This window comes from Dioscorea cayenensis, chromosome 18 (genome assembly GCF_009730915.1).
Source record: "Dioscorea cayenensis subsp. rotundata cultivar TDr96_F1 chromosome 18, TDr96_F1_v2_PseudoChromosome.rev07_lg8_w22 25.fasta, whole genome shotgun sequence".
NCBI lineage: Eukaryota > Viridiplantae > Streptophyta > Magnoliopsida > Dioscoreales > Dioscoreaceae > Dioscorea > Dioscorea cayenensis.
In genome coordinates, this window is record NC_052488.1 from 11836650 (window position 1) to 11862795 (window position 26146).

The 26146-nt window shown below is 37.2% G+C and overlaps 1 pseudogene; it reads left to right on the forward strand.

The window, feature by feature from the left end:
• Positions 1-141: 141 nt before the first annotated feature.
• Positions 142-25403, forward strand: LOC120282789 (annotated as a pseudogene).
• The last annotated feature ends 743 nt before the right edge of the window (positions 25404-26146 follow it).

The following is a 26146-nucleotide window of genomic DNA, read 5'->3' on the forward strand; positions in this document are numbered from 1 at the left end:
TATATTAGACTATGGGAGAATTGTTATAGAAGATCCTAGAAAAATTATTTCAAATCGATACAAGGATCTAAATCTCAATGCAGTTAAACTGGCAAGAAGGGCAACTAAATTTGAGGATACATCTATCTTTTTGCTAAAAAGATGGTTGAATTGAACCTTGAAGTGGAGAATTTTTTCACTAAATCTGATAAAAATGTAGATGATGTATCTTCAAACTCTATGGTCATGAATTCATCTCAATGTGTGGGCAATAATGATGCATTAACAATTGAGCACAATGCCATCCCGAAAGGTGTTATGGATGCATGTAAGGTAAAAGGTTTCAAGAAAAACTTTGCTACAGTTTCTGTCAAAGGTAGTAGAAAAAACTTTTCCTTGAAAAGGGGAAAAAACCAAGAAGAAACCAAAAAGCTATCTCTAAGAGTGCTTCATCTCCTATTATATTATTTGGAGATAATATTAATAATATTGTTCCAATGGTTACCTTGCAGGTAATAATTATCTTAGGAACTTTCGATATTCCTAAATTTATTACATCTTTTTTGTACTGTAATACAGCCATGCACATCTAACCAGCAACCTTCATATTTACACAATGTGAATGTTGTTAGATACATGCAACTCCCGCAACCAGTTAGATTTTTATAGCACAAATTAAGTGAAAAATATTATTATCCATTTTTTATTTTGTCTAAAGTAAGTTGGTTTCGATCTTATATATGGTAGACATTTTTGTTCTTTGATGAAAATCAAGGTTGTCAATTTGAAAATTTGCACAAGTTTAACTCAGGTGAATACTCTGAAATTTCTCTATTGTTGCAATTATCTGCTTTAGTTCTTGTTGATTTCCTTGGTTCTTTTACCTTGTTTTACTATTGGATTTTTTCTTAATTATCGGAGGTATCTCTTACTAGCAGATTGGTTATGGTGGCTACTATTTTTTTCCCTCTCCTTTCATATGTGTTATAAGTTTGAGCATAATTGCTTTTTCTGAATTTTATTGTGGTGGTCATTTTCATGTGAGAACTCTCAGCTAACAAAACAAGTTGCCCACCCCAAGAAATTATGAGTGAACTAAGTAATTCTACTCAAAAGGAGTGCTTATCAAGATGAGATGGATGAAAGTGAAGATTGAATGTATTTTACTTGTTATGATATAGTTGGTCCTAGTTTGATAAACACATGTTTTGTTTGTAGGTTTGGAAATTGTGTCAGTATTGCAAATTATCATCTAAATTTTTAATGACAAGTTTATGTTATTTTGTAGCAATAAAATGCTAATTTTTATTATAATTAATCTTTATAGAATTTCAAGAGTAGCAGCGCCTGATGAAAAATGTGAATATTATATTACTGTTTTCCAATAGCTAATTTATAATAAGATAGACATGATGAGTTATTAGATTAAATGTGTTTGATCTAATTTTTGTTATGATATGATTGGTTTTTTTTTTGGTTGAGGATCAGGATGTGTTCTGATTGTGATAATATATCTTTTATCATCCAATTCTTTGATTTGGTTATCTTAACCAATTTAATCAATGGTGTTGTTTTCTATTAGTAAAATGCTTGGATTACTTTTTTTTTAGAAAAAAAAACTAATTAAATTTTTGTTTAGCAAGCAATTAGATTTTTATTTTCCCAGTGATTTTATTTTTTTCATTATCAATAAAATAAATAAATCATTAAGTTTCTCATAATATACATGTACTTGTGATAATTTATGTTAAAAAAGACTATTATAAATTAAATTTTTGGGGAAAATCAATAATTAATGAGTTTTAAAAAGAAAATGAAAAATGGTTTGTCCTTTGTCTTTAGGTAGATGAGAAGAAAAGGACAAATTGGTTTTTTTATTAGGTAGAATCTTGAGGTAAATAGCCATTAACCGAAGAAAGTTAACAGAAAGGCAAAGAAAAAAAATAGTTTATATATGGGACATGTGCCGTCATGTTATTGGGAACTACAGCAACTGCACATATGAAACTTCATGTAACTTGTCCCCTTGATGAACATCTATACACTCTGCAGCATTAACTAAGGCTCGCACTTTCATTAATTACAAGTGTACACCATTTCTCCAACACTCCTGATGCGGGCCGGATTGATGAACTTGCATGTGCCTACATGGACAAGTGGGAAATGACCTAGACAGGGTTATTTTGGTAGTTTTCTTGAATGGCTAATTTCGGTGATCAGAGGGTCTCATTAGATGGAAATCAGGTCATATTAGTTTTCTTCCAAATTCCATCATCTAAGCCTCGAAAATAGCAATTTTGCCGTTTATGGAAAAATTTCATCCGGCCATATCTTAGGCTATAAATCTCTGATTGAGGCGTCATTTTGGCATTCACTTTGTTTAGTTATGATTTTTATTTCTATAATGTCAATTGGGAATTTTCTAGTTTTGGCAAATTTTCAATTTGTTTCTTTTTTATGTTTTTTTAGGGTTTTATTGGTTGTCTATTTAATTGTAAGCCTTCGGGCTATGAAAGCAGTTTTTGAATGAAATAACATTTAGTTTGTTTGTTTTTTTTCTAAATCCCTGGGTATTCTTAGACTAAACAGGATTTAGGTTTATTCTGTGTTGTTGACTTGGGCATTCGCAGACTAGACAAGTCTTCAACCCTATCCTCGCTTTGTCAACTCCTTATGGCCCTATCTCTCAACAATTAATGTTTAGTTTACTTTCATATGTCCTCCACTATTTTGTGTTTGAAATTTAGAATTTCATTAAGACTATAAATACATTTTTTAATTTGTTAAAATAGCACATATAATCCTATTAGTTATCATTGTATTGTTCCTCTTTAATGTATCTATGCAATGCTAACACTTTCCTACATCTCAACAACCAATATATCTAATTAGCTTTTACATGTCCAATATTGTTTTGCATTAATCTGAAATTTAGCACTTGATTAAGACAATAAACAAATAAATTAATTTTTAATTTGTTGAAATAACATATCTATTTACATTATTAATTACCTTTAGCAAGTCATATTTTTATTTTTTGTATTATTTGAAACTTTAGAAGAAACAAGAATACATTTTTTAAATTTGTTAAAGCAACACCTATAATCGCATTAATTATCATTGTACTTCTTGTGGGTAAATTATTCCAGTGAGTACCTAAGTTTGGCCTTAAATCAGTTTGAGCACTAACTTTCAATTTGTATCAAAATGAGCACCAAATTTTAATTTCATTTCTCTGGCGGGTAATTGGGGATTTCCGGTGGATTATTGGTGATGTGGATAGGAAAGCTTGCGTGGATGCCCTGGGTCCACATCACCGACTCGCCAACTTAGCTACTTAACCAATGTGGTATTTTTTTTGTCCACATAGGATGTACACGTCAGCTATTGTACCATCTCAAGACTCACTATCTCACAGAGTTTAATGCATTCCAATTCATAAACATGATGATGGGGTTAGGGCTTTCTCTCATGACTTCTCAACCATGCTTTCCTACCACCTTTTTAGGCCTTTCAAGCAAGCAGAAGCCTTCCAAATTCCACATGGCACTCAACTTTCCATCAAAGTCAAAGTATTTATATATTTATTCTGTTTTTCAATTCTTGTTCATGGTTTTTATGTTTATGTTATTGTAAAAGCTTAGGATATATTGATCAAAAAAAGAAAACAGATTACACTATAAATGATATTTTTTTAGTTTACCAAGTTCAAGCTTGAATTTATTTTCCAAGTAAATATAATTATACTTGAACAATAATAATCATACTAATACTATAATCTTATCATGATCAAAATTTAAAATATAATATAAAAAGAGACTAACAAAATATAGCATTTCTTATCCATGATCAGGGATGTGGACATGAAAAGCAAGAACTATAACACTAAAGACACTAAGACGGGAGGAAAAACTCAATCCATGCCCCAAGAGAAGGTAGAGAGATCTTTGAGTTCTTAGAGATGGGTATAGGAAAACATGCTATCAGTAATGATAGCCTCTTCTTTGACTAAAAAGTTTTTTGGAAGTGAACTCCACAAAGCCTTCACATGCATCTGGAAATTTTGCATCTATGTCTGCTGCTTGATTGAGCATTATTTCTGAGTCTCATTAAATCAAGGGAGAGCTAAGGTTTAACTGCACATACTTTTGCCCATCTTCTTCATCACTTCTATATTCTTCAACGTCCTCTACTTATCGTCATACTCTATCTTCTCACTTTGGTAGGAGCTCGGGTGAAGCCAATCGGCGGTCAAAGAAGCCAAGTCTGAGATCCGACGATAGAACCCTAAACCACGGCGTAAGGGAAGAAGTTAAATGCCGTATATATGCATAGATCAGGTAGGCTCTCTCACCCATATAACTACGTATTTCTCATATAATAAAAAAATATAAATATTTGTAAATTTAATTATTTGTGTATTTCTATTCTATTTTTCTAAATGCTATTTATTATATTTTTACAAAATTATTTATTTTGGAAAATTATTTATTCTGTATTTCATTATATATACTCTTTTTTTTCTGGTTTTTTGTATATCTCCATTGCTCGCAATTTCCCCAGCTAGGAGGAGTAAGTCCTAGCTATGTGCACATGTTATTAGTAGTAGCGTTACCGGGCATGCGTGTCACTTCCGACTGCAGTCTGAGATCCGACTTCAGTTGTTGATATTCTATCTACTTTGACTTCACAGTTGAAGATCCAGCCTTTAGCTGTTGATTATGTTTATTAGTTAGGGAGATGTACACTATTGGCTTTCTGTGTGCTATCCATATTCTGTTTGTTTTTTTAATTTATTTATTTATTGTACTTCTGTCTGTTATTATACCTTTACAAGCATATTATCGATTCTCTGTCCGATGTTTGAATGTATTATCTGTAAATTTCACAGGTCTTGTTTCTGTAGTTGTCGTTTCTATTGTAATAACTAAACGTTGAGGTTGTAGAACTTGTAGTATGTTTTCTGTATGAGTGAGATTTGTATTTTCTTTGGATTCCTGTTTCAAACTATTAAGGGTGGCAACTTGTACATCTATAGGGCTGCTAAAACCCATACTCAAAACTATTTCTTTTTACTATTATTTGTGACAACGCCCCTTGCGTGTGACCTGCAAGTGCACCGGTTTATCAAAGTAATAAATCCCAGGTGAGTGGGTATCGTATCCACAAGGAGTAGTGAGAAGAAACACAACAATTGCTATCTAACTATGATGAAAATGAATCAATGGTAGTGTGAATAAAATCGTTATGAAAAGAATTAAAAGAAATAAGAAAGAGTGGCACGATAAAGTGAGAGGAAAGGCAATCGATAGGAAATGGGGCACTCGGGCATTGCTCCCCCTAGGATTATTGCTTCAAGTGCAAGACCAACTATTATGTCTCCTAACTGATGCTTAATGAGTCGTGGAAATCCTAAAATACACGATCCCAAACTTAAGGTTAACCGTGACTAACTCTACACTATGCCCAGGTAGAGAAATAGCTCAGTCTCAACACCTCACACTGTGTGCAATTGCAAGAAGCTCTAGGAATTACAAGTAATAAACCCTATTCCTATATGTAGATCTAACCCTTTGGTCCAGGTGAAAGACCCCTAGTCATAATTAAGCTCCAGATACTAAGGATTACTTCAACGCTTCACTCTGTTGCTCGTACAACTAAGCCCCAATGGAGTTCCTCTCTTAGAACTTTACTCTATTGTGACCGCAAAGAACTCTAGGAACATGGAGGTAGGATAAATCACACCGGAGGGGAAAGGGGACGCTCCACTATCTCTAGACTCACCCTCTCAACCCTCTCCAATCTAGCATTGTCTAACCATCATGGTGTGTTACTCATCCACAAGGGCTACCAAGATGGACTCTCAACCCTAGTGTCACTCTAATGGAGAAATCATTCAACAAGCATTCAAGATTGGAACTCAATTAAAGACATCAATTAAGGAAAGCATAATAAATAGTCAATGAAACAATAACATCCTAGGGTTTACAAGTCCAAGCACCCACTAGGGGGTTTAGCTCTCAATGGAGCAAGATACAATCAATAATAAAATCGAAAGTAAAAACATGTAATCCATATGACAACACCCTCAGTATTCGTGTCGATGGCCTTATGGAGTAGCCTCGTCCTCTCCAAAGGTCCCCTTGTCAAGCCTAGGGCACACCTCGCCGGATCAGTGCCGACGAAAGCTCCCCCAATAACTATCTTCCAAGAGAAATGCGGTGTCGAAGCCGTATAACCACTCCAAAAGCCTCGTTAAAGCCTCTCTAAACCCTAGCCGCTGGCCACCCAAAAGATGGAGAAAAGATAGAAGAAAGGATGAAAGATGGATCCTCAAATTGGTACAAGTCGCGGCTTTATAAAGGGCTAGAATCGGGCATCTACACGGGCGCGTGGAATTTCCACACGCCGTGTGGATTTCTGAAAATTTGATTTTCTGCTGGCTATAAACAGTAACTGCTATAGTGATTTCTACAGTACCTGCTACAGCACTCCACCGAAATACTCCCGAATCCACACTTTTCATCAACTTAACATAAACGGGCACACGTTTATACTGTAGATTGCATCGTTTCTTCAATAAAATGCCATATTGGTGAAGATCTTGCTAACATTGCACAAATTGGAATACGCAAATGTGACTGCCTTTGTGCTCGTCCAAACCATGTAATTGCTTGAGCACATGGAGGTTGGCACACATTCACGTATCTTCGATCACACCTTGTGTTTTCACATTTGTTCACTCCAAGACTTCATCAGCAACGTACAATCGCAATCTACTTTGGCTTCTTTCTTTCATATTTGGCTTCAAAACCCTTCATGCATGAAAGTTCACAAATACACATGTATTAGCGCTAAAATCTGATAAAAGTAATGCTCATCGTAAGAAAATAATACATCGTATTACTAATACACAAGCACTTATCAATTTGTCTACACTTCTATATTAATGTTTCATTTCTTGTCATTCTTGTCATAACTCTAACTAGATTTGAAATCTGAGGCCTTGCACCTGGTGGGGCTAGCCCGGTTGGATGTGGCCGGTCTGTCAACATGCCCAACTTGGGGCTGGGGCGTGACACTACCATTGTTGAAGGCAGTGGAAGACTCATGGAAACCTTAACACTTCCTCCTGAGCTCAAATTAAAAGGCTTTTCAAAGGATTTACATGAGAAAAAAGGGCCATGGAAATACTAGATGAGTTATATGTGTGTTTGGTTGGGAACATGATAACAGAAGAGGCCCTTCCAACCTACTTATCTTTCCTTAATAGCTTGAATAGTGTGAGAGATGAGAGTGGAGGAGCTTGCATGAAATCATAGGCAAAATGGAGTAGAGGGTGGAGTGCAGAGGAGAATAGCTAGCATGGTGATCTTCTCAATAAGTATCTCTACTTGTGTAGAAGAGTTGATTGAGACAGATTGAGAAAGCCATTCATTATCTCATTGCTTTTGAAATGTAAACTTTCAAAATCTTCTTCTTCTACTAGATAGATATTGTGGATTATATACATACATACATACATATATATATGTATACACACACTCTTTTCTCTTAAAATATATGGCCATGCAAGCTAACTAATCTTTTGATGCCATTGGCATGAGGAAGAAGTTTTTTTTTTATTGAAAAGGTTAGGATGAATAAAAATAATGCTAATAAAAATTTTTAAAAGAAAACAACTAAGTGAAAAAATGACACCACCTCTACACTATGACTAAAAGAATAGTAACTCGTTGAATTTCCAAATGAGAAGTTAAGAGTCGTCTATATTTATTAAAAAAAATGAATATATAATGTATATCAAATTTTTTTTGGATTCCCAATTTTAAATAGTACAAGCTATCCAATCAAACCACATCATATATTGAATAATAATAATAGATATAACATTTATGAAAACTGCAGCATACATGGTCCATTGAATAGTTTTCCACACAAGCACCATGGTAAATTTCAAGATATTTGCTTGTATTTTTGTATTAATCATTTTAATTAAAAAATATATGTAGGTGAATATGACTTCAAGTTTTTTTTGGTAGACTAATTTGTTATTGCAGGAACTCGGATATAATTTAAACTAAAGGGTCAATATTTAGGGGAAAACCTTAGTTTGGTTAATGAGTAAGCAAGAACTTAGATTAAAGTTTGATATGATGTTTTGTAATTTTTTTGGACGATCTATCCTATTAAACATATGACCTATTACCACCTACTATTCATAAGCATGCTTTTTAGCCATAGCATTACAAGAAGAAACAACTTACATGAAATAAATTCTTACAGAACTTCTATTATCTAATTTTTACTCATTTGTTTAACACTTATCACACATTCTTTACCCTTTTAATAATACGTAGGATTTTCGCACGGAGAGTGATAAGTGCTAAATAGTTCATATTTTTCATATCATTTACACTGCATTTAGCATGAATTCTGACATGTTTAGCACATAATTAGTATACAATTTTATTCTTTTGTTCACCTAGGCCTTTATTTTTGTTTTAGGGGAAAAATGAATTTAGGGATGTTTTGAAGCAGAATAAGCCAAGTTGCTGAATCCGAGCTCTACACCCTAAAGGTCTGTCAAGTTTTGGCACCGTTGTCACGGAGCTCCTAGTCGACAGATTCCAGGAAAACTTGTAACTTAGTGTTTTAGACATTTAATATTTTGTAATTATTTCAATCAATTCATTTTATCACCGGTTTTTGTCGTTGCTACACGATATTGTGAACATTTTTCTTTTCGTGGCATGTATGAGAGGTTAGCTGGCGAGGGTATTGGCCCTGCTTGATTAATGGATTGAACACTGTATAATGCAGAAACTTGATGCACAATGCCTCAATGTAGTTGAGTAGTCCCCTACACTTAACATTTACTATGGACAACATGAAGAGAAATTTTGGAAGGAAACATTCTATTAGTTCATGAAACCGGGAGGATCAGAAGTGAGAACAGTGAGCGACATCATAGAAGACTTTATTGGAATTGACAATTTGCAGACGGAAGACATCAACAAGGAGTAAATTGGATTTATGAAATAAAAGATGATGTCAATAAGGATCAGGCTTTTAACGAAGAAGGAAACACCACTGAGGTCACATTGAACATGGATAGCAGGCTCAAACCATCGATTGAGGAACGTCTGGACTTGGAATTGAAGCATGACAAGGTCCCCTTGCGTATATCCCGCAAGTGCACGGGTCTGTCGAAGTAATAATCCCGGGTGAGCGGGTATCGAATCCACAGGGAGTAGAGAATAAAAATACTTAATTCGATTCTTAGCTATGTAAAAGATCAATGATGATGAGTGTGATAATGATTCAATTCTCAACAGTAAAAGCAACAAGTAAGAGAGCAAAAGTAAAGAAGGGGGGTAAGGCAATCGATAAAGATGGGGTACCCGGATAATGCTCCGCCTAGGATAATTGTTTCAAGTGCAAGAACCCTCTATTATGCTTCCTATTCAATGCAATGGTGAGTCGTGGAAATCCTTAATTACATAGTCCCAAATCTAAGGTCAACTATGCCTAACTCTATACATGTCCCGGAGGAGAAATCGAACAATCTCAACACCTCGCACTCGCATAGAGTTGCAAAGAGCTCTAGGGATTCCAAGTGATAAATCTCTTCCTAATTATAGACCTAACCCTTTGGTCCAGGTGGAAGGTCCCTAACCACAATTGAGCCCTAGATACTAAGATAACCTCAATGCTTCACTCCGTTGCACGCGCAACTAAGCCCCAGCGGAAGTTCATCCCTTAGACCACTCACTCTATTATGGCCGTAAAGAACTCGAGGAACGGAGGTAGAGTCTATCACACCGGAGGAAAAAAGGGACGCTCCTGTAGCTCTCGACTCACCCTCTCAACCCTCTCCAACTTAGCTTTGTCTAACGCTCGTGGTGTGTCACTCACTCACAAGGTTACCAACAAGAACTCTCAACCCTAGTGTCACTCTAGGGGAAATGTTCATACAATCAAGCATTCAAAGTTGGAACTCACAATAAACATCAATTTATTGAAAGCATAATAAAGAGGTTCAAAGAAACAAATACATCCTAGGGTTCACAATACCCGAGTACCCACTCGGGGTTTAGCTCTCCATGGAGCTAAGTACAATCAAAGAAATAGAATGTAAAAGCAATGAATCCATAAAGAAACCCCCTCTATAGTCGTGTCAATGGTCTTGTGGAAAGTCCTCTACTCGTCGTCTAAGGATTCCCTCGTCCGGTATAGGATACGCCTCGACGGAAGCTCCCTTACCAACCTTCTTCCTAAGGAATGACGATGTCGGAGCTGTAGAACCTCTCCAAAACCTTGGCCAATACCCCTCGAAACCCTAGCCGAAGCCCTCTCTCAAGTTGGGGAAATGATGGAGAAAATAATACTAAAATCGGGGCTGATTCGGCTTTTAAATAGGGCTGGAATCGGGCGACTACACGGGCGTGGATGCTTCACGCGCCCGTGGGGAATTTCCACACGGGCGTGGATAATTTCCACACGCCCGTGTGGATACTATAAACTTCTGTTTTCTCGGCCGGTTGTGAACAGTGGTGCTACAGTAATTTTTGTCGTGTTGCTGCGGTACTCTGCTACAGTACCCTAGCCTTTTTGGGAGAATAATCGAAACTCGTATTGATCATTGCGGCAGGCTTGACTAATGAACAAAAGAAAAGCTGGTGGAGGTTTTGCGGAAGCATAAGAGGGTGATCGATTAGAAGATATCTGACATCAAAGGAATTAGTCCGTCCTTTTGTATTCACAAGAACTTGATGGAAGATAATCATAAACCCTCCGCTTTGCTGCAATGAAATGTTGAATATGAACATGAAGGAAGTGGTGGATATAGAGGTAATGAAACTTTTGGATGCAGGTATCATCTATCCAATTTTAGATAGCGATGGGTGAGTCCAGTGCAAGTGGTACCAAAGAAACAAGGGATGACCATAATTACCGATGAGAAGAATGAGCTTATACCAACTAGAACACTCACATGTTGGCGATTATGCATCGACTATAGGAAACTGAATGACTCCACCAGAAAGAACCACTTCCCTTTTCCATTTATAGATCAGATGCTTGAAAGGTTAGCAGGGCACACATATTATTGTTTCTCGGATGGATATTCAGTATATTTTTAGATTCCCATTGCTCCTGAAGATCAAGAGAATACCACATTTACGTACCTGTACAGAACTTTTGCATATCACCGAATGCCTTTCAGATTACGCAATGCCCCTGTGACATTCCTAAGATGCATGTTGTCGATCGTTGAGGACATGGTGGAAAGCACGATGGAGGTGTTCATGGACAACTTTTCCATATTTAGTGACTCTTTTGAAATCTGCCTAAGAAATCTGGAGAGGGTATTGGTGAGATGTGAAGAGACTAATCTTGTGCTTAGTTAGGAAAAATGTCACTACATGGTTGTGGAAGGCATCACATTGAGGCAATGAATTTCAAGAAAAGGGATTGAGGTGGACAAGGCTAAGATTTCTACCATCGAGAAGCTTCCACCATCCATATTAGTCAAAGCAATTCATAGTTTTCTGGGTCATGCAAGCTTTTACAGAAGGTTCATTAAAGACTTCTCACTGATTGCTAGGCCTTTAACCAAGCTCTTGGCAAAGGAAGCAGCATTTGATTTCAACCAGAATTGCACACCAACATTCAAAACTTTAAAAGATAAAGTTGTCAAGCTCCAATCATGATTGCCCCAGATTGAAATTTTTCATTTGAGTTAATGTGCGATACTAGTGATTTTGTAGTAGGGGTACTACTGGGTTAAAGGAGGGACAAGCACTTCCATCCCATTTACTATGCTAGCAAGACCTTGAATGATGCACAAGAAAACTACACAACCAATGAAATGAAATTCTTGAAAATTCAATAATTATATCCTTCATGCTTTCTCTATGTTTATCATTAAAGAAACAATAACTTATTAATTTCATTGTTTCATCTTTTTTATTTTTTATTTTTTCAATATGAATGCATTATTATTTTTTGGATTGGTTGCGTGATACTAAGTTTTGAGAGTCATAATAATTTCACAAAAATTTCAACTTTGTTTTTTGTTTTTATATTTCAATTTTTTTTTCATTTATACTTAATACATACATGACGTTTTGACTCTTTTAGTATATCAAGATTCTAAGAAATTTATTTTTTTAATAAATTATTAATTTCTTCAATTTATATATGTATTTCATCTTTTCAAAATAAATAGACAAACTATAATTCATTGATAAAGAGAAAAAACTACAAATGACCAATTTTTTTTCTTCTAATTAAAATGATACTATAAATATGTATATCCATTTCTACATTGAAAGCCATTTCTCAAGGTTTAGGCTTCAAGTTATGGGCATCCACAACTTGGCCCAACTCATAGTTATTATTAATATGAGAAAATACCACAAGGGCCTTCTTATAATTTCCACCAAATAAATAAGCAAATGTTGATCATATTTTTTATTTTAATTCTTGCCACAAATATTGCATACCAATGTAAAGGCGCACACACAAAAAAAAATGTGTATACAAATATATACAATTTTCTTTCATTATTTATTTATTTATTTATTTATTTATTTATTTCACAAGAATAGGCTACATATCGGGGTGTGTGTGCAGATTCTTTTAAGTATTTGATGAGCCCAGAGAAGATCATTCTTAATTGTGAAATTAGTTTTTTATTTTTTTCATTAAAAAGATGTTTCAATAACCAATAATTGTATGGTCCATGTTATCTCTATGTTTATCATTAAAGAAACAATAACTTATTCATATTATTGTCAAATAAGTGATAAAAATAAAAGCGGGAAAACTAACAATAACTTTGAAAAATTATTTGCAATATTGAAAATTAAGATATTGAGATGGAGAATATATAGTAACAAGTTTTAAATGCTTCTTTACAATTAATGAACATGGTTCATTAAAGAGATCAAATTCATAAGTTTGGTTGGTTGGTGGCCCCTCCTACAATTCTTATTGGACTTCAAAGAACAAGTGAGACTAAACCTCCAACATTCAAAGTATAAGGTTCCCTCTTCATCGAATTTTCAAGAATTTCATTGAAACTTCTCTTGATGCTAGCAAAACCTTCGATAAGTTCTGACCGTAAATGTTGCTCTCAAAAGTAGTGAGTTACACTGATCACTCCACACTTAGATATCTCATGAGTAAAAATGATGTTAAACCTCATCTAATTAGATGGATTTTACTCTTGCAGGAATTTGATGTGAAAACCAAGGACAAGCGAGAAGTAGTGAACTTGACTGTAGATGATCTATCTAGGCTAGAAAATCCTGAGAAGAAATCATTGAAGGATGGAGACATTGACAACACATTCCCCGAATAGTGCCTATACAAACTCATTGCGGTAAGAGGTGAAACCCCACGGTGGTTTGCTGACTTTGCCAACTATTTGGTTGCAGGTACTCTACCAAAATGATTCACATATCAACAAAAGAAGAAATTCTTCACGGACCTAAACCACTATGTGTGGGAAGATCAATTCTTGTTTAGTATGTGCAGACTAGATTATTAGTAGATGCATACGTTAGACCGAAGGATGGGAAATCCTCGGGCATTGCCATTTAGGACCAGCTGGGGGACATTTTAGGACAAATAGAACAGCTGGCAAGGTCCTTGAATCAGGTTGCTCACAGGTATCTACAACATTGTGATAATTGCCAGCGCACAAGTAATATTACTCGTCATGATGAAATTTCTCAGAATGTTATTCTTTTATGTGAAATCTTTGATTTGTGGTCATTGATTTTATAGGCCCATTTCCTACATCATTTGGTGAAAAATTTATCATGGTTGTAGTAGATTATGTTTCCAAATGGGTAGAAGCACAAGCTCTTCCTTCGAAAGATGCTAGAGTTGTGATTAAATTCTTAAAGAAACTACTCCCTAGATTTGGAACACCTAGGACAATCTTAAGTTATAGGAAAACACATTTTTGCAATGACAAGTTAATCAGCATCCTAAGGAAATATGTAGTTACACAAGACTAGCCATACCTTATTATCCACAAACAAGTGGGCAAGAAGAGGTGTCCAATAGGAAATTAAAACAAATCCTAGAAAAGACGGTAGCTCATCATTGGAAGGATTGGTCAGATAAATTGGATGATGCCTTCTGGGCATATAAGACCACATTTAAAACACCTATAGGAACTTCACTGTATAAACTAGTGTATGGGAAAGCCTGTCATCTTCTTGTAGAACTTGAACACAGAGCATATTGGGCAATAAAATCTTTAAATCTTGATATTAATCTTGTAGGAAAGAAGAGGAAGTTACAGCTCCATGAGCTTGAAGAATGGCAGATTACTATCTATGAGAATGCAGAGATTTACAAAGGGTGCACAAAAAAAATATACCATGGCGAACACCTCAAACACGGTAAGGAGTTTGAAGAAGGAGATCAAGTCCTTTTTTTTAATTCAAGACTAAGGCTTTTTCTTGGTAAGTTGAAATCAAGATGGTCGGGATCGTTCATAGTAACATAAGCCTTTTCCTATGGCGCTATAGAGATAAGTCACCCCGAGAGAGGCACATTCAAGTTAATTGGTCATCGTTTAAAATATTATTCCTGGGACAACAATTAGAATAACAAGGGGGAAGAATTCAATCTTTTTTAACCATCTTGAGGTAAGAGTAGGTATGTCAGGCTCTTGACGTAAAACTAGTGCTTCTTGGGAGGCAACCCAAGTAGTTTTTATGCATTAGTTCATTTATTTTTAGTTGTCATTTTGATCATCTAGTAATTCAATAAAAAGTGGTACTTAATTTAATGGTGTGAAGTTGACTCATCTCTTTTGAATTCTATGAACGAAATCTTTTTGTGGGGTCCAGTATCATTATTAGGAATTGTTTTTATGTCATTTTACATAGGGAGAGTACTTAGTTTCTCACTGTTCATATCACAGTACGCGCGGTCTAATAGTTATACACCCGTTGTGATGCATCGGCAAAGAGAAATACTCTCTTGAAAATTTGAGTGAGTCCATCACGGGCTTATAATGCTCATGGTCATGGCGGTGGCAATTTGTCACGTTCGTTCCCCGCAGGGTGCTAGCTCCCTGATTCTTTGAGAGTTTTGGCATGGCCTTACCACGCCCTTGGTGAGGCTGTTGTGAGCATAACAAGCCATAAAATGGTCGTTGCCAACACTTAGAAAATTTCGAGCCCCAACTAAGTTGACAATGGTCCCATAACGGGCACATAACGCCCGTGGTGCCTCAGAGAACTAAATAGATGAACAACGGCCATTATTGAGTTATTGCCTAGCTTGTTATGATGAGATATAGTGCCACCGGGTGACCCTTAGTCTTTCTCACTCAAACTTTGTTTCATCTCTTCCACCTCACCGGAGAAAGCTCCCTACGATCATATAGTGATTCCGAGTAGCTTTCAGACTGTTCCTGCTCAATTTAGCACCAAATCACTTTGATTTTCACTGTGGAGCAATCTTCTCTTCTTAGTCAATTTTGTAAGAATTTACTAAAACCTTTTAAATCATAATTTTATGATGTATAAATGGGATGAAATAGTTTAGGGATGCTTGGTGAATGTTTTTATATGAAGTTCTATCAAAACAAACCATTGGACAAAAATTTTTCACCATAGTCGGGCTTCACAACAGCTGTTCCATGATGAACAATGGTCGTTGTTATGATCATTTTGTTCAAATTATAAACTAGTTGAGGTGAGCTACGACGGGTATTATGCGCCCGTTGTAAGGCCGTTATGGAATTTTTCCCACTCATCTTGCCTTGGAAACGTCTGACAACGGGGTTTCCCGATTGTTAGCTGGTCGTTGTCTCATTTTAACACACAATGGACTAACCACGAGCTTTGTGCGCCGTTGGTGGCACTAGAATAGTGCACAGCAGGGCTACTGACTCCCATAATAGGACTTTGTGTACCCATTGTACTCATCCAGAAGGTTACCACAGTCATGGTAATGGGTGTGATGGGACCGTTATGGTCACATAACGGCCATAGTATACCTGTTGTGCACCAGTTGTCCATTCCTGCATCGCATTTTCTGTAATCTATTGATTAATTTTCTGTATTCTTTCTTAATTGTAGGTTATTGGTCAGAAGAGAGCTCCCAGTCACCCACAGGCAGAGGCTGGAGAAAACTGGGGAATCTTCTCGGCTAGTGATTCTACGATTTGGGGATCCTGAGCACAGGGCACACTATAGGCGGCTTGTGGATTAAAGGTTCGTTGATGGCCGGGTCATTGACTGGCCAATGCTGGAAAAGACTAGTCTCACTAATGACGTATGAGACTTGATTTCTAAACAGGGATGGGAGGGTTTTTTAGCATCTGAGAGCCGACATACTGGGAACTGACATTGGAGGTGATGATCTTGTATGTGCTGGACAAGACGGTCATCAGCCTCAGCCATCACGAGACCATCAGCTTCCAAATACTCGGAGTGGAGTACCTGATGTCGTACACAGAGTTCTCCATGGAGATGAGGCTCATCGATATGGAGTACACTTGTACAGTATCATACTTCCACTCCGAGTATTAGGATGATGCCTTGTGGGCATACAAGACCACATTTAAAACACCTATAGGAACTTCACTGTATAAACTAGTATATGGGAAAGCATGTCATCTTCTTGTAGAACTTGAACACAGAGCATATTGGGCAATAAAATGTTTAAATCTTGATATTAATCTTGTAGGAAAGAAGAGGAAGTTACAGCTCCATGAGCTTGAAGAATGGCAGATTACTATCTATGAGAATGCAGAGATTTACAAAGGGTGCACAAAAAAAAAATACCATGACGAACACCTCAAACACGGTAAGGAGTTTGAAGAAGGAGATCAAGTCCTTTTTTTTAATTCAAGACTAAGGCTTTTTCTTCGTAAGTTGAAATCAAGATGGTCGGGATCGTTCATAGTAACATGAGCCTTTTCCTATGGCGCTATAGAGATAAGTCACCCCGAGAGAGGCACATTCAAGTTAATTGGTCATCGTTTAAAATATTATTCCTGGGACAACAATTAGAATAACAAGGGGGAAGAATTCAATCTTTTTTAACCATCTTGAGGTAAGAGTAGGTATGTCAGGCTCTTGACGTAAAACTAGCGCTTCTTGGGAGGCAACCCAAGTAGTTTTTATGCATTAGTTCATTTATTTTTAGTTCTCGTTTTGATCATCTAGTAATTCAATAAAAAGTGGTACTTAATTTAATGGTGTGAAGTTGACTCATCTCTTTTGAATTCTATGAACGAAATCTTTTTGTGGGGTCCAGTATCATTATTAGGAATTGTTTTTATGTCATTTTACATAGGGAGAGTACTTAGTTTCTCACTGTTCGTATCACAGTACGCGCGGTCTAATAGTTATACACCCGTTGTGATGCATCGGCAAAGAGAAATACTCTCTTGAAAATTTGAGTGAGTCCATCACGGGCTTATAATGCTCATGGTCATGGCGGTGGCAATTTGTCACGTTCGTTCCCCGCAGGGTGCTAGCTCCCTGATTCTTTGAGAGTTTTGGCATGGCCTTACCACGCCCTTGGTGAGGCTGTTGTGAGCATAACAAGCCATAAAATGGTCGTTGCCAACACTTAGAAATTTCGAGCCCCAACTAAGTTGACAATGGTCCCATAACGGGCACATAACGCCCGTGGTGCCTCAGAGAACTAAATAGATGAACAACGGCCATTATTGAGTTATTGCCTAGCTTGTTATGATGAGATATAGTGCCACCGGGTGACCCTTAGTCTTTCTCACTCAAACTTTGTTTCATCTCTTCCACCTCACCGGAGAAAGCTCCCTACGATCATATAGTGATTCCGAGTAGCTTTCAGACTGTTCCTGCTCAATTTAGCACCAAATCACTTTGATTTTCACTGTGGAGCAATCTTCTCTTCTTAGTCAATTTTGTAAGAATTTACTAAAACCTTTTAAATCATAATTTTATGATGTATAAATGGGATGAAATAGTTTAGGGATGCTTGGTGAATGTTTTTATATGAAGTTCTATCAAAACAAACCATTGGACAAAAATTTTTCACCATAGTCGGGCTTCACAACAGCTGTTCCATGATGAACAATGGTCGTTGTTATGATCATTTTGTTCAAATTATAAACTAGTTGAGGTGAGCTACGACGGGTATTATGCGCCCGTTGTAAGGCCGTTATGGAATTTTTCCCACTCATCTTGCCTTGGAAACGTCTGACAACGGGGTTTCCCGATTGTTAGCTGGTCGTTGTCTCATTTTAACACACAATGGACTAACCACGAGCTTTGTGCGCCGTTGGTGGCACTAGAATAGTGCACAGCAGGGCTACTGACTCCCATAATAGGACTTTGTGTACCCATTGTACTCATCCAGAAGGTTACCACAGTCATGGTAATGGGTGTGATGGGACCGTTATGGTCACATAACGGCCATAGTATACCAGTTGTGCACCAGTTGTCCATTCCTGCATCGCATTTTCTGTAATCTATTGATTAATTTTCTGTATTCTTTCTTAATTGTAGGTTATTGGTCAGAAGAGAGCTCCCAGTCACCCACAGTCAGAGGCTGGAGAAAAACTGGGGAATCTTCTCGGCTAGTGATTCTACGATTTGGGGATCCTGAGCACAGGGCACACTATAGGCGGCTTGTGGATTAAAGGTTCGTTGATGGCCGGGTCATTGACTGGCCAATGCTGGAAAAGACTAGTCTCACTAATGACGTATGAGACTTGATTTCTAAACAGGGATGGGAGGGTTTTTTAGCATCTGAGAGCCGACATACTGGGAACTGACATTGGAGGTGATGATCTTGTATGTGCTGGACAAGACGGTCATCAGCCTCAGCCATCACGAGACCATCAGCTTCCAAATACTCGGAGTGGAGTACCTGATGTCGTACACGGAGTTCTCCATGGAGATGAGGCTCATCGATATGGAGTACACTTGTACAGTATCATACTTCCACTCCGAGTATTAGGATGATGCCTTGTGGGCATACAAGACCACATTTAAAACACCTATAGGAACTTCACTGTATAAACTAGTATATGGGAAAGCATGTCATCTTCTTGTAGAACTTGAACACAGAGCATATTGGGCAATAAAATGTTTAAATCTTGATATTAATCTTGTAGGAAAGAAGAGGAAGTTACAGCTCCATGAGCTTGAAGAATGGCAGATTACTATCTATGAGAATGCAGAGATTTACAAAGGGTGCACAAAAAAAAAATACCATGACGAACACCTCAAACACGGTAAGGAGTTTGAAGAAGGAGATCAAGTCCTTTTTTTTAATTCAAGACTAAGGCTTTTTCTTCGTAAGTTGAAATCAAGATGGTCGGGATCGTTCATAGTAACATGAGCCTTTTCCTATGGCGCTATAGAGATAAGTCACCCCGAGAGAGGCACATTCAAGTTAATTGGTCATCGTTTAAAATATTATTCCTGGGACAACAATTAGAATAACAAGGGGGAAGAATTCAATCTTTTTTAACCATCTTGAGGTAAGAGTAGGTATGTCAGGCTCTTGACGTAAAACTAGCGCTTCTTGGGAGGCAACCCAAGTAGTTTTTATGCATTAGTTCATTTATTTTTAGTTCTCGTTTTGATCATCTAGTAATTCAATAAAAAGTGGTACTTAATTTAATGGTGTGAAGTTGACTCATCTCTTTTGAATTCTATGAACGAAATCTTTTTGTGGGGTCTAGTATCATTATTAGGAATTGTTTTTATGTCATTTTACATAGGGAGAGTACTTAGTTTCTCACTGTTCGTATCACAGTACGCGCGGTCTAATAGTTATACACCCGTTGTGATGCATCGGCAAAGAGAAATACTCTCTTGAAAATTTGAGTGAGTCCATCACGGGCTTATAATGCTCATGTCACGGCGGTGGCAATTTGTCACGTTTGTTCTTCGCAGGGTGCTATGTCCTTGATTCTATGAGAGGTTTGGCATGGCCTTACCACGCCCTTGGTGAGGCTGTTGTGAGCATAACAAGCCCTAAAATGGTCATTGCCAACACTTAGAAAATTTTGAGCCCCAACTAAGTTGACAATGGTCCCATAACTGGAACATAACAGCCGTGGTGCCTCAGAGAACTAAATAGATGAACAATGGCCATTATTGAGTTATTGCCTAGCTTGTTATGATGAGATATAGTGCCACCGGGTGACCCTTAGTCTTTCTCACTCAAACTTTGTTTCATCTCTTCCACCTCACCGGAGAAAGCTCCCTATGATCACATAGTGATTCCAAGTAGCTTTCAGACTGTTCCCGCTCAATTTAGCACCAAATCACTTTTAATTTCACTGTGGAGCAATCCTCTCTTCTTAGCCAATTTTTTAAGAATTTACTAAAACCTTTTAAATCATAATTTTATGATGTATAAATGGCATGAAATAGTTTAGAGATGCTCGGTGCATGTTTTTATATGAATTTCTATCAAAACAAACCATTGGACAAAAAATTTTCACCATAGTCGGGCTTCACAACAACTATTCCATGATGAACAATGGTCGTTGTTATGATCATCGTGTTCAAATTATAAACTAGTTGAGGTGAGCTACGACGGGTATTATGCGTCCGTTGTAACGCCATTATGGAATTTTTCCCACTCATCTTGCCTTGGAAACGTCTGATAACAGGGTTTGCCCATTGTTAGCTGGCCGTTGTCTCATTTTAACACACAATGGACTAACCACGAGCATTGTATGTCTTTGGTGGCAATAGAATAGTGCACAGCAGGGCTACTGACTCCTACAATAGTCCTTTGCGTACCCATTGTACTCATCCAGAAAGTTACCACAGTCATGGTAATGGTGTGATGGCACCGTTATGGTCACATAACGGCCATAGTATACCTGTTGTGCACCAGTTGTCCATTCCTGCATCGCATTTTATGTATTCTATTGATTAATATTCTGTATTCTTTCTTAATTATAGGTTATTGGTCAGAAGAGAGCTGCCAGTCACCCACAGGCAGAGGCTAAAGAAGACTGGGGAATCTTCTCGGCTAGTGATTCTACGATTTAGGGAACCTGAGCACAGGGCACACTATAGGCGGCTTGTGGATTAAAGGTTTGTTGATGGCCGGGTCATTGACTGGCCAATGCTGGAAAAGACTGGTCTCACTAATGACGTACGAGACTTGGTTTCTAAACAGGGATGGGAGGGTTTTTTAGCATCTGAGAGCCGACATACTGGGAACTGACGTTAGTGGTGATGATCTTGTATATGCTGGACATGACGGTCATCAGCCTCAGCCATCACAATACCATTAGCTTCCAAATACTCGTAGTGGAGTACCTGATGTCATACAAGTAGTTCTCCATGGAGATGAGGCTCATCGATGTGGAGTACACTTGTACAGTATCATACTTCCAGCTCCACATCGACTTGCTGGTCCACAAGAGTACTAATCAGGTCTGGACTCAAACCCTTTAATAAGGCCGCGAGACTTATATATGCGGTGCCTTGAAGACATCTGTCCTGGGACATGCAGCATTTAGGTACCTCAATGCCTACTTATCTAGGATGCTGACTGGGCGAGGAGACAATGCCGGGGTCGTGAACTTCCGTGACCTGTACTTCCTGTAGAGCATGGTAGCTCGACACCCGATTCACATTTGCCATGCCTGCAAGTTGCGTCACCATGCACAGGATCCCAAACTAGCGACCATCTTTTTGGGTCCTTACATTACCAGGCTTGTTCAGGGTGAGGGCCTGATTGACCGCTATTAAGCCATGCATTGAGTTGCAAGCATGCAGCAGATCGGAGTCACTACGCTCTGGGCTATATGCATTATAGAGCGGCTGGACACACCCCACAGGGTTCAGTTTTGAGTGGTCTACAAGTCTGACTCTAAGTCTTCGGACGATGAGGTGTCTCTTCGGAGACAACTGATACTACTGATCCTCCCCCGACTACCGCTCTAGTTATTGTTGTTGGTCCTCCTCCACAGACTGCGACCATGACCCCATCAATTCCACCAACTCTTGAGGAGTACCTGGCTCACCTCGATAAGGGTTATGTTAGGATTGTGGGTCTACCTTAGCAAATCCTGGTGCATCTATAGTGCCAAGACCCCTCATTCACTCTAGTGCCTACTTCACCGACAGCATCAGCTCCAGTGGCACCGAAGACTTCTCCCACTTCATCAACAACACCCATCTTCCACCGACCACATACAGAGCCAGTTTTCCTACGCTGATTTCCACCATTTTGATTACATTTACCAATTTTGCGCTTTTTATTTTCTGTCATACATTGTACATTTTATTTCAGTAAGGGACATTCATCATGTTGCTTCTGTAGTTACTTTGATCATAGTGGAGTTTATTTTATAGTATTTTACTTTATGCTTGGAATTTTTAACTTCATTTGCATCTCCATTAGGGTTTGAGGTGATCGGGTGGTGTATTGGCCTACACAATTCGGAGCCTGGATAAGGATAACTTCATTGCCTTCATCGGCCCAACTAAGAAATCAGGTGAGTACTAGTGACCATACACTCTTTTATTATCTTTTACTATTATATTTTATGACACTTACGCATGCATCCATACATTGGGGACAATGTGCATCATTAAGTGTGGGGAAGGAAGTCTATGATTGATTTGCTTTGTGCAAAATTATGAATTTGTGAATTTTGTGCTATATTATGCTATATCATGAAATTTGTTTTTCCCAAAAATGGTGTTTGTAATTTATATACATGCTAGTGTTGACTTTGAAGGAATTGTACTTATTTGTTAGAGTTTATTTGGTCTATGGACATGATATATGTTAGATTAGCGATTTTTCTTGGCCTCTTAAGAATTTGGCTGCTCTGGGAGTAATATCTGTTTAGTGAGTGATGTTTTATAGTAGGGGTATGATTAGTTTTACTTATTTCATCATTGTAGTAAAATATATTAACAGTAGAAAGAGCTACCCCTTTGTAGTGCATAGTCATTCCCAACAAGTCGGATACAAAGAGTATGCCCTAGTGGGAGAAAGGGATGCCTCTTGGGATGTGTTAAGGCTACTGATTGTGAAAAAAAAGTGTGTTCATGTACAAGGATTTATGAAAAGCACAGAGTTAGTTTGAATAAAACCCCAAAAAGTTTTTGCACCATGATCTAGACTATAAGTTAGTGGACTAGGAAACAGACACTTGGAAAAGTATTTTTTGCCATAGAGTAGACTCCTCTTCGTAGAGGCAGGTTCATGCTACTTGCCATTTGATTGTTCCCTTACACTACTGAAACTCCATATTTAGTTTCCTAAGTTCAAGCAGTTATCATGTCTTCTTTTTTTATATTTTATATTTGCTTAAAGACGAGCAAATGCTTAAGTGTGGGGATATTTGATAAGTGTTAAATAGTTCATATTTTCCATATTTACCATGAATTTTGACATGTTTGGCACCTAATTAGTACAAAATTTTATTCTTTTGCACACCTCGGCCTATATTTCAATTTTAGGAAAAAAAAAAGAAGCTAATTCAGGGATGTTATGAACCAGAATAGGCCAAGTTGTTGAATTAGAACTTCACGACAGCTCACAATGGCCGTGGTAATATCTTACTATGGCCGTTGGCCAATCTAATCACTGTCGTTATCAAGCTGTGGTAGCATAGAACTAATGGAAACAATACAGGAGCCATAATGGCCTTACAATGGCCGTTGTGAAAACCCATCACGCTAGTGATCTAGCCACACAATGCTTATAGTGTTGTGTCAGGACGTGACTTGGAGCCCAAGTAATAACTTACTCACCACGGGCGTCACAATGCCCGTGGTAAGGCCGTGGGGGATTCAATCCTATAAATACTCTAGGTTTCAAAAAATTTAGGGAGATTCTTTTGCCGAATAAGGTAGGACAGCGGGAATTCCGGAGATCTGAGCAGCTGGATACGAATTTCTTCCATATTCTAACAGATTCTGCTGGATTTCTTAAGAATAATCCAACGATCATCATTAGAGGAGGGTGCCTGAAGGCGTTCAGCGTCATCTTGTCAATCTTGGGATTCTCTTGCTCTCAACCTTGGAAGACCAATTTGAGGCTGTTAGTCTAAGATTTCTTTTGATATACTTTCTTATGGATGATTGCTATTAATAGATTTATATTCTTTTACATCCATTGGAGGACCCCAATTCGAGGGGAATTTTATGTCTAGGTACTCTAATTATTGTTTATATACCTTGATTGATATATTCAATACATCTCTCTAGTTTTCATGAATCATTGCATGATTTCTTAATATATTCTTGTTAATGTGGATGAGGAAGATATGCCACTACATTAGGAGGCCCATGCCATGATAGATCTTTGCATGTTCTAAGAGGTTACGTTTGCTAGATTTCTGGATTAGGCATTGATTGCCCCTTAGACTTAGGATTTGATTTGTCCCTTCTAGAGGAATTCTTGTACTTAAGGCAAACATAGGTAGCTAGGGTAGGAAGAGATTCCATCTTAAGTTCCTAGTTATTTAGACCTAGTTGCCAAGAGATTGGGACTAGTACGCCTTTGAATTCTCCCGGTCTAATTCTAGAACATGATTGTCACACTCAACGGCTGCCATAAGTAATAATTAAGATAACTATCATGCAACCTATTGACTCCTTCCAATTGTGCTTAACAATTCTCCAATTTTATTGTGTAATAAATTATAGAAGTAGATTAAAGAAAGAATGTAAACGTTTTGGCTATTTAGTAAGCAAAAAGGAAGTAATAGGAGCCTCTCACCGTTCTGGGGAAATATGACCCTCATTCTCACCCACGAGGTATTACTTTATGACCCGTACACTTGCAATATATGTAGACTTAATTATAATATTATTTGCATACATGCATTTTTATATATTTGCATAATTCAGACACACCCTAAAGGTCCGTCAAAGAGCAATCCATATCTTGGTTTCATTTAATTTACACATCATTTCAAGAAAGAGCAACTTTTTTCTCATAGGGGAACATGGTAAAGCAAGCAAAAGTGCATGGAGATATAACTCTAGCAAAGATATGTGTCACCATTGCAACAGACGAGCAGCGACACGAGATAGCCTACACCAAAATACATGAGATAGCAGCAACAGACTAGTAAAGTTATTTGAAATAGATCCAAATACAACAATGTTGTATTTAGCAGAAATGATGCGCAAGAAGATTAATATACAGAGTTATGGCAAGGATGATAACCTTTTCCTATAGTATTCTATGGTCTCTCAAAAGACCAGCTCATTTTTTTTTCAAAAACATAAAAAGACCATCTCTAATACCACTAAAAATTATGGTGATGTGCTCAACCTGTTCATCAAAAGATGGTGTATTGAAGAGATCAGTGGACCATCAGATAAGGGAAGACAAGCACAAGAGTATGTTTTTGGGTTGTCTGCTAGAATAAGAAATTAGATGAGAAATTTTAAGGGAAAATTAGCAGTGCAAGCACTTCAAAAATACTGTCTTTTTCTTGGATATTCAATAGGAAAATTATGATTTAATTGATCTGTAACCTAGTACTTGTAATCCAAAAAAAAGAAATATGTTGTAATGAATGTGGAGCAAACTTTCCATATCACAGCTAGTTATAATAAAATAATAAATAATAGCAATATTTAAATGACCACATCCTTTCAAAAAAATAAATAAATAAATAATAGACGTATATTTAGGAGACTAGAATTGTTAATTTTGGTAATGTACCTTTTCATTTTTCATATCTCTTCATCCAAACCTATTCACTAATTACATTGGTCAAAGTTTTGAAACTTAATTATATTTAAAGTATATGTATTTAGTATCTAAAATAAATTATAAATATTATTTAGGCCCTGTTTGGATGCATAGTAATTTTTTTCGCAGGAATTTTATTCCATAGAATTCAAAATTAATTCCTGTGGAATTTACTATAGAAAAAATTCCTACAGAATGGTGTTTGGATGTCCACAGGAAATTTTCCATAGGAATTTTTAATTTTGAAATTGAAATTAGCCGTTAGAGTTTTTAAAAAAACCTAGCCATTGGTTTTTTTTAAAAACTAGCCTTTAACAATTTCCCTCTATTTAAAGCCAACACACTTATGTAATATGTAAACTCATCTCTCTTCAACTCAAATTTTTACGTCTCAAAGTCTTTTGTTTTAATATAGATTTGGATCAATGGAGAAAGA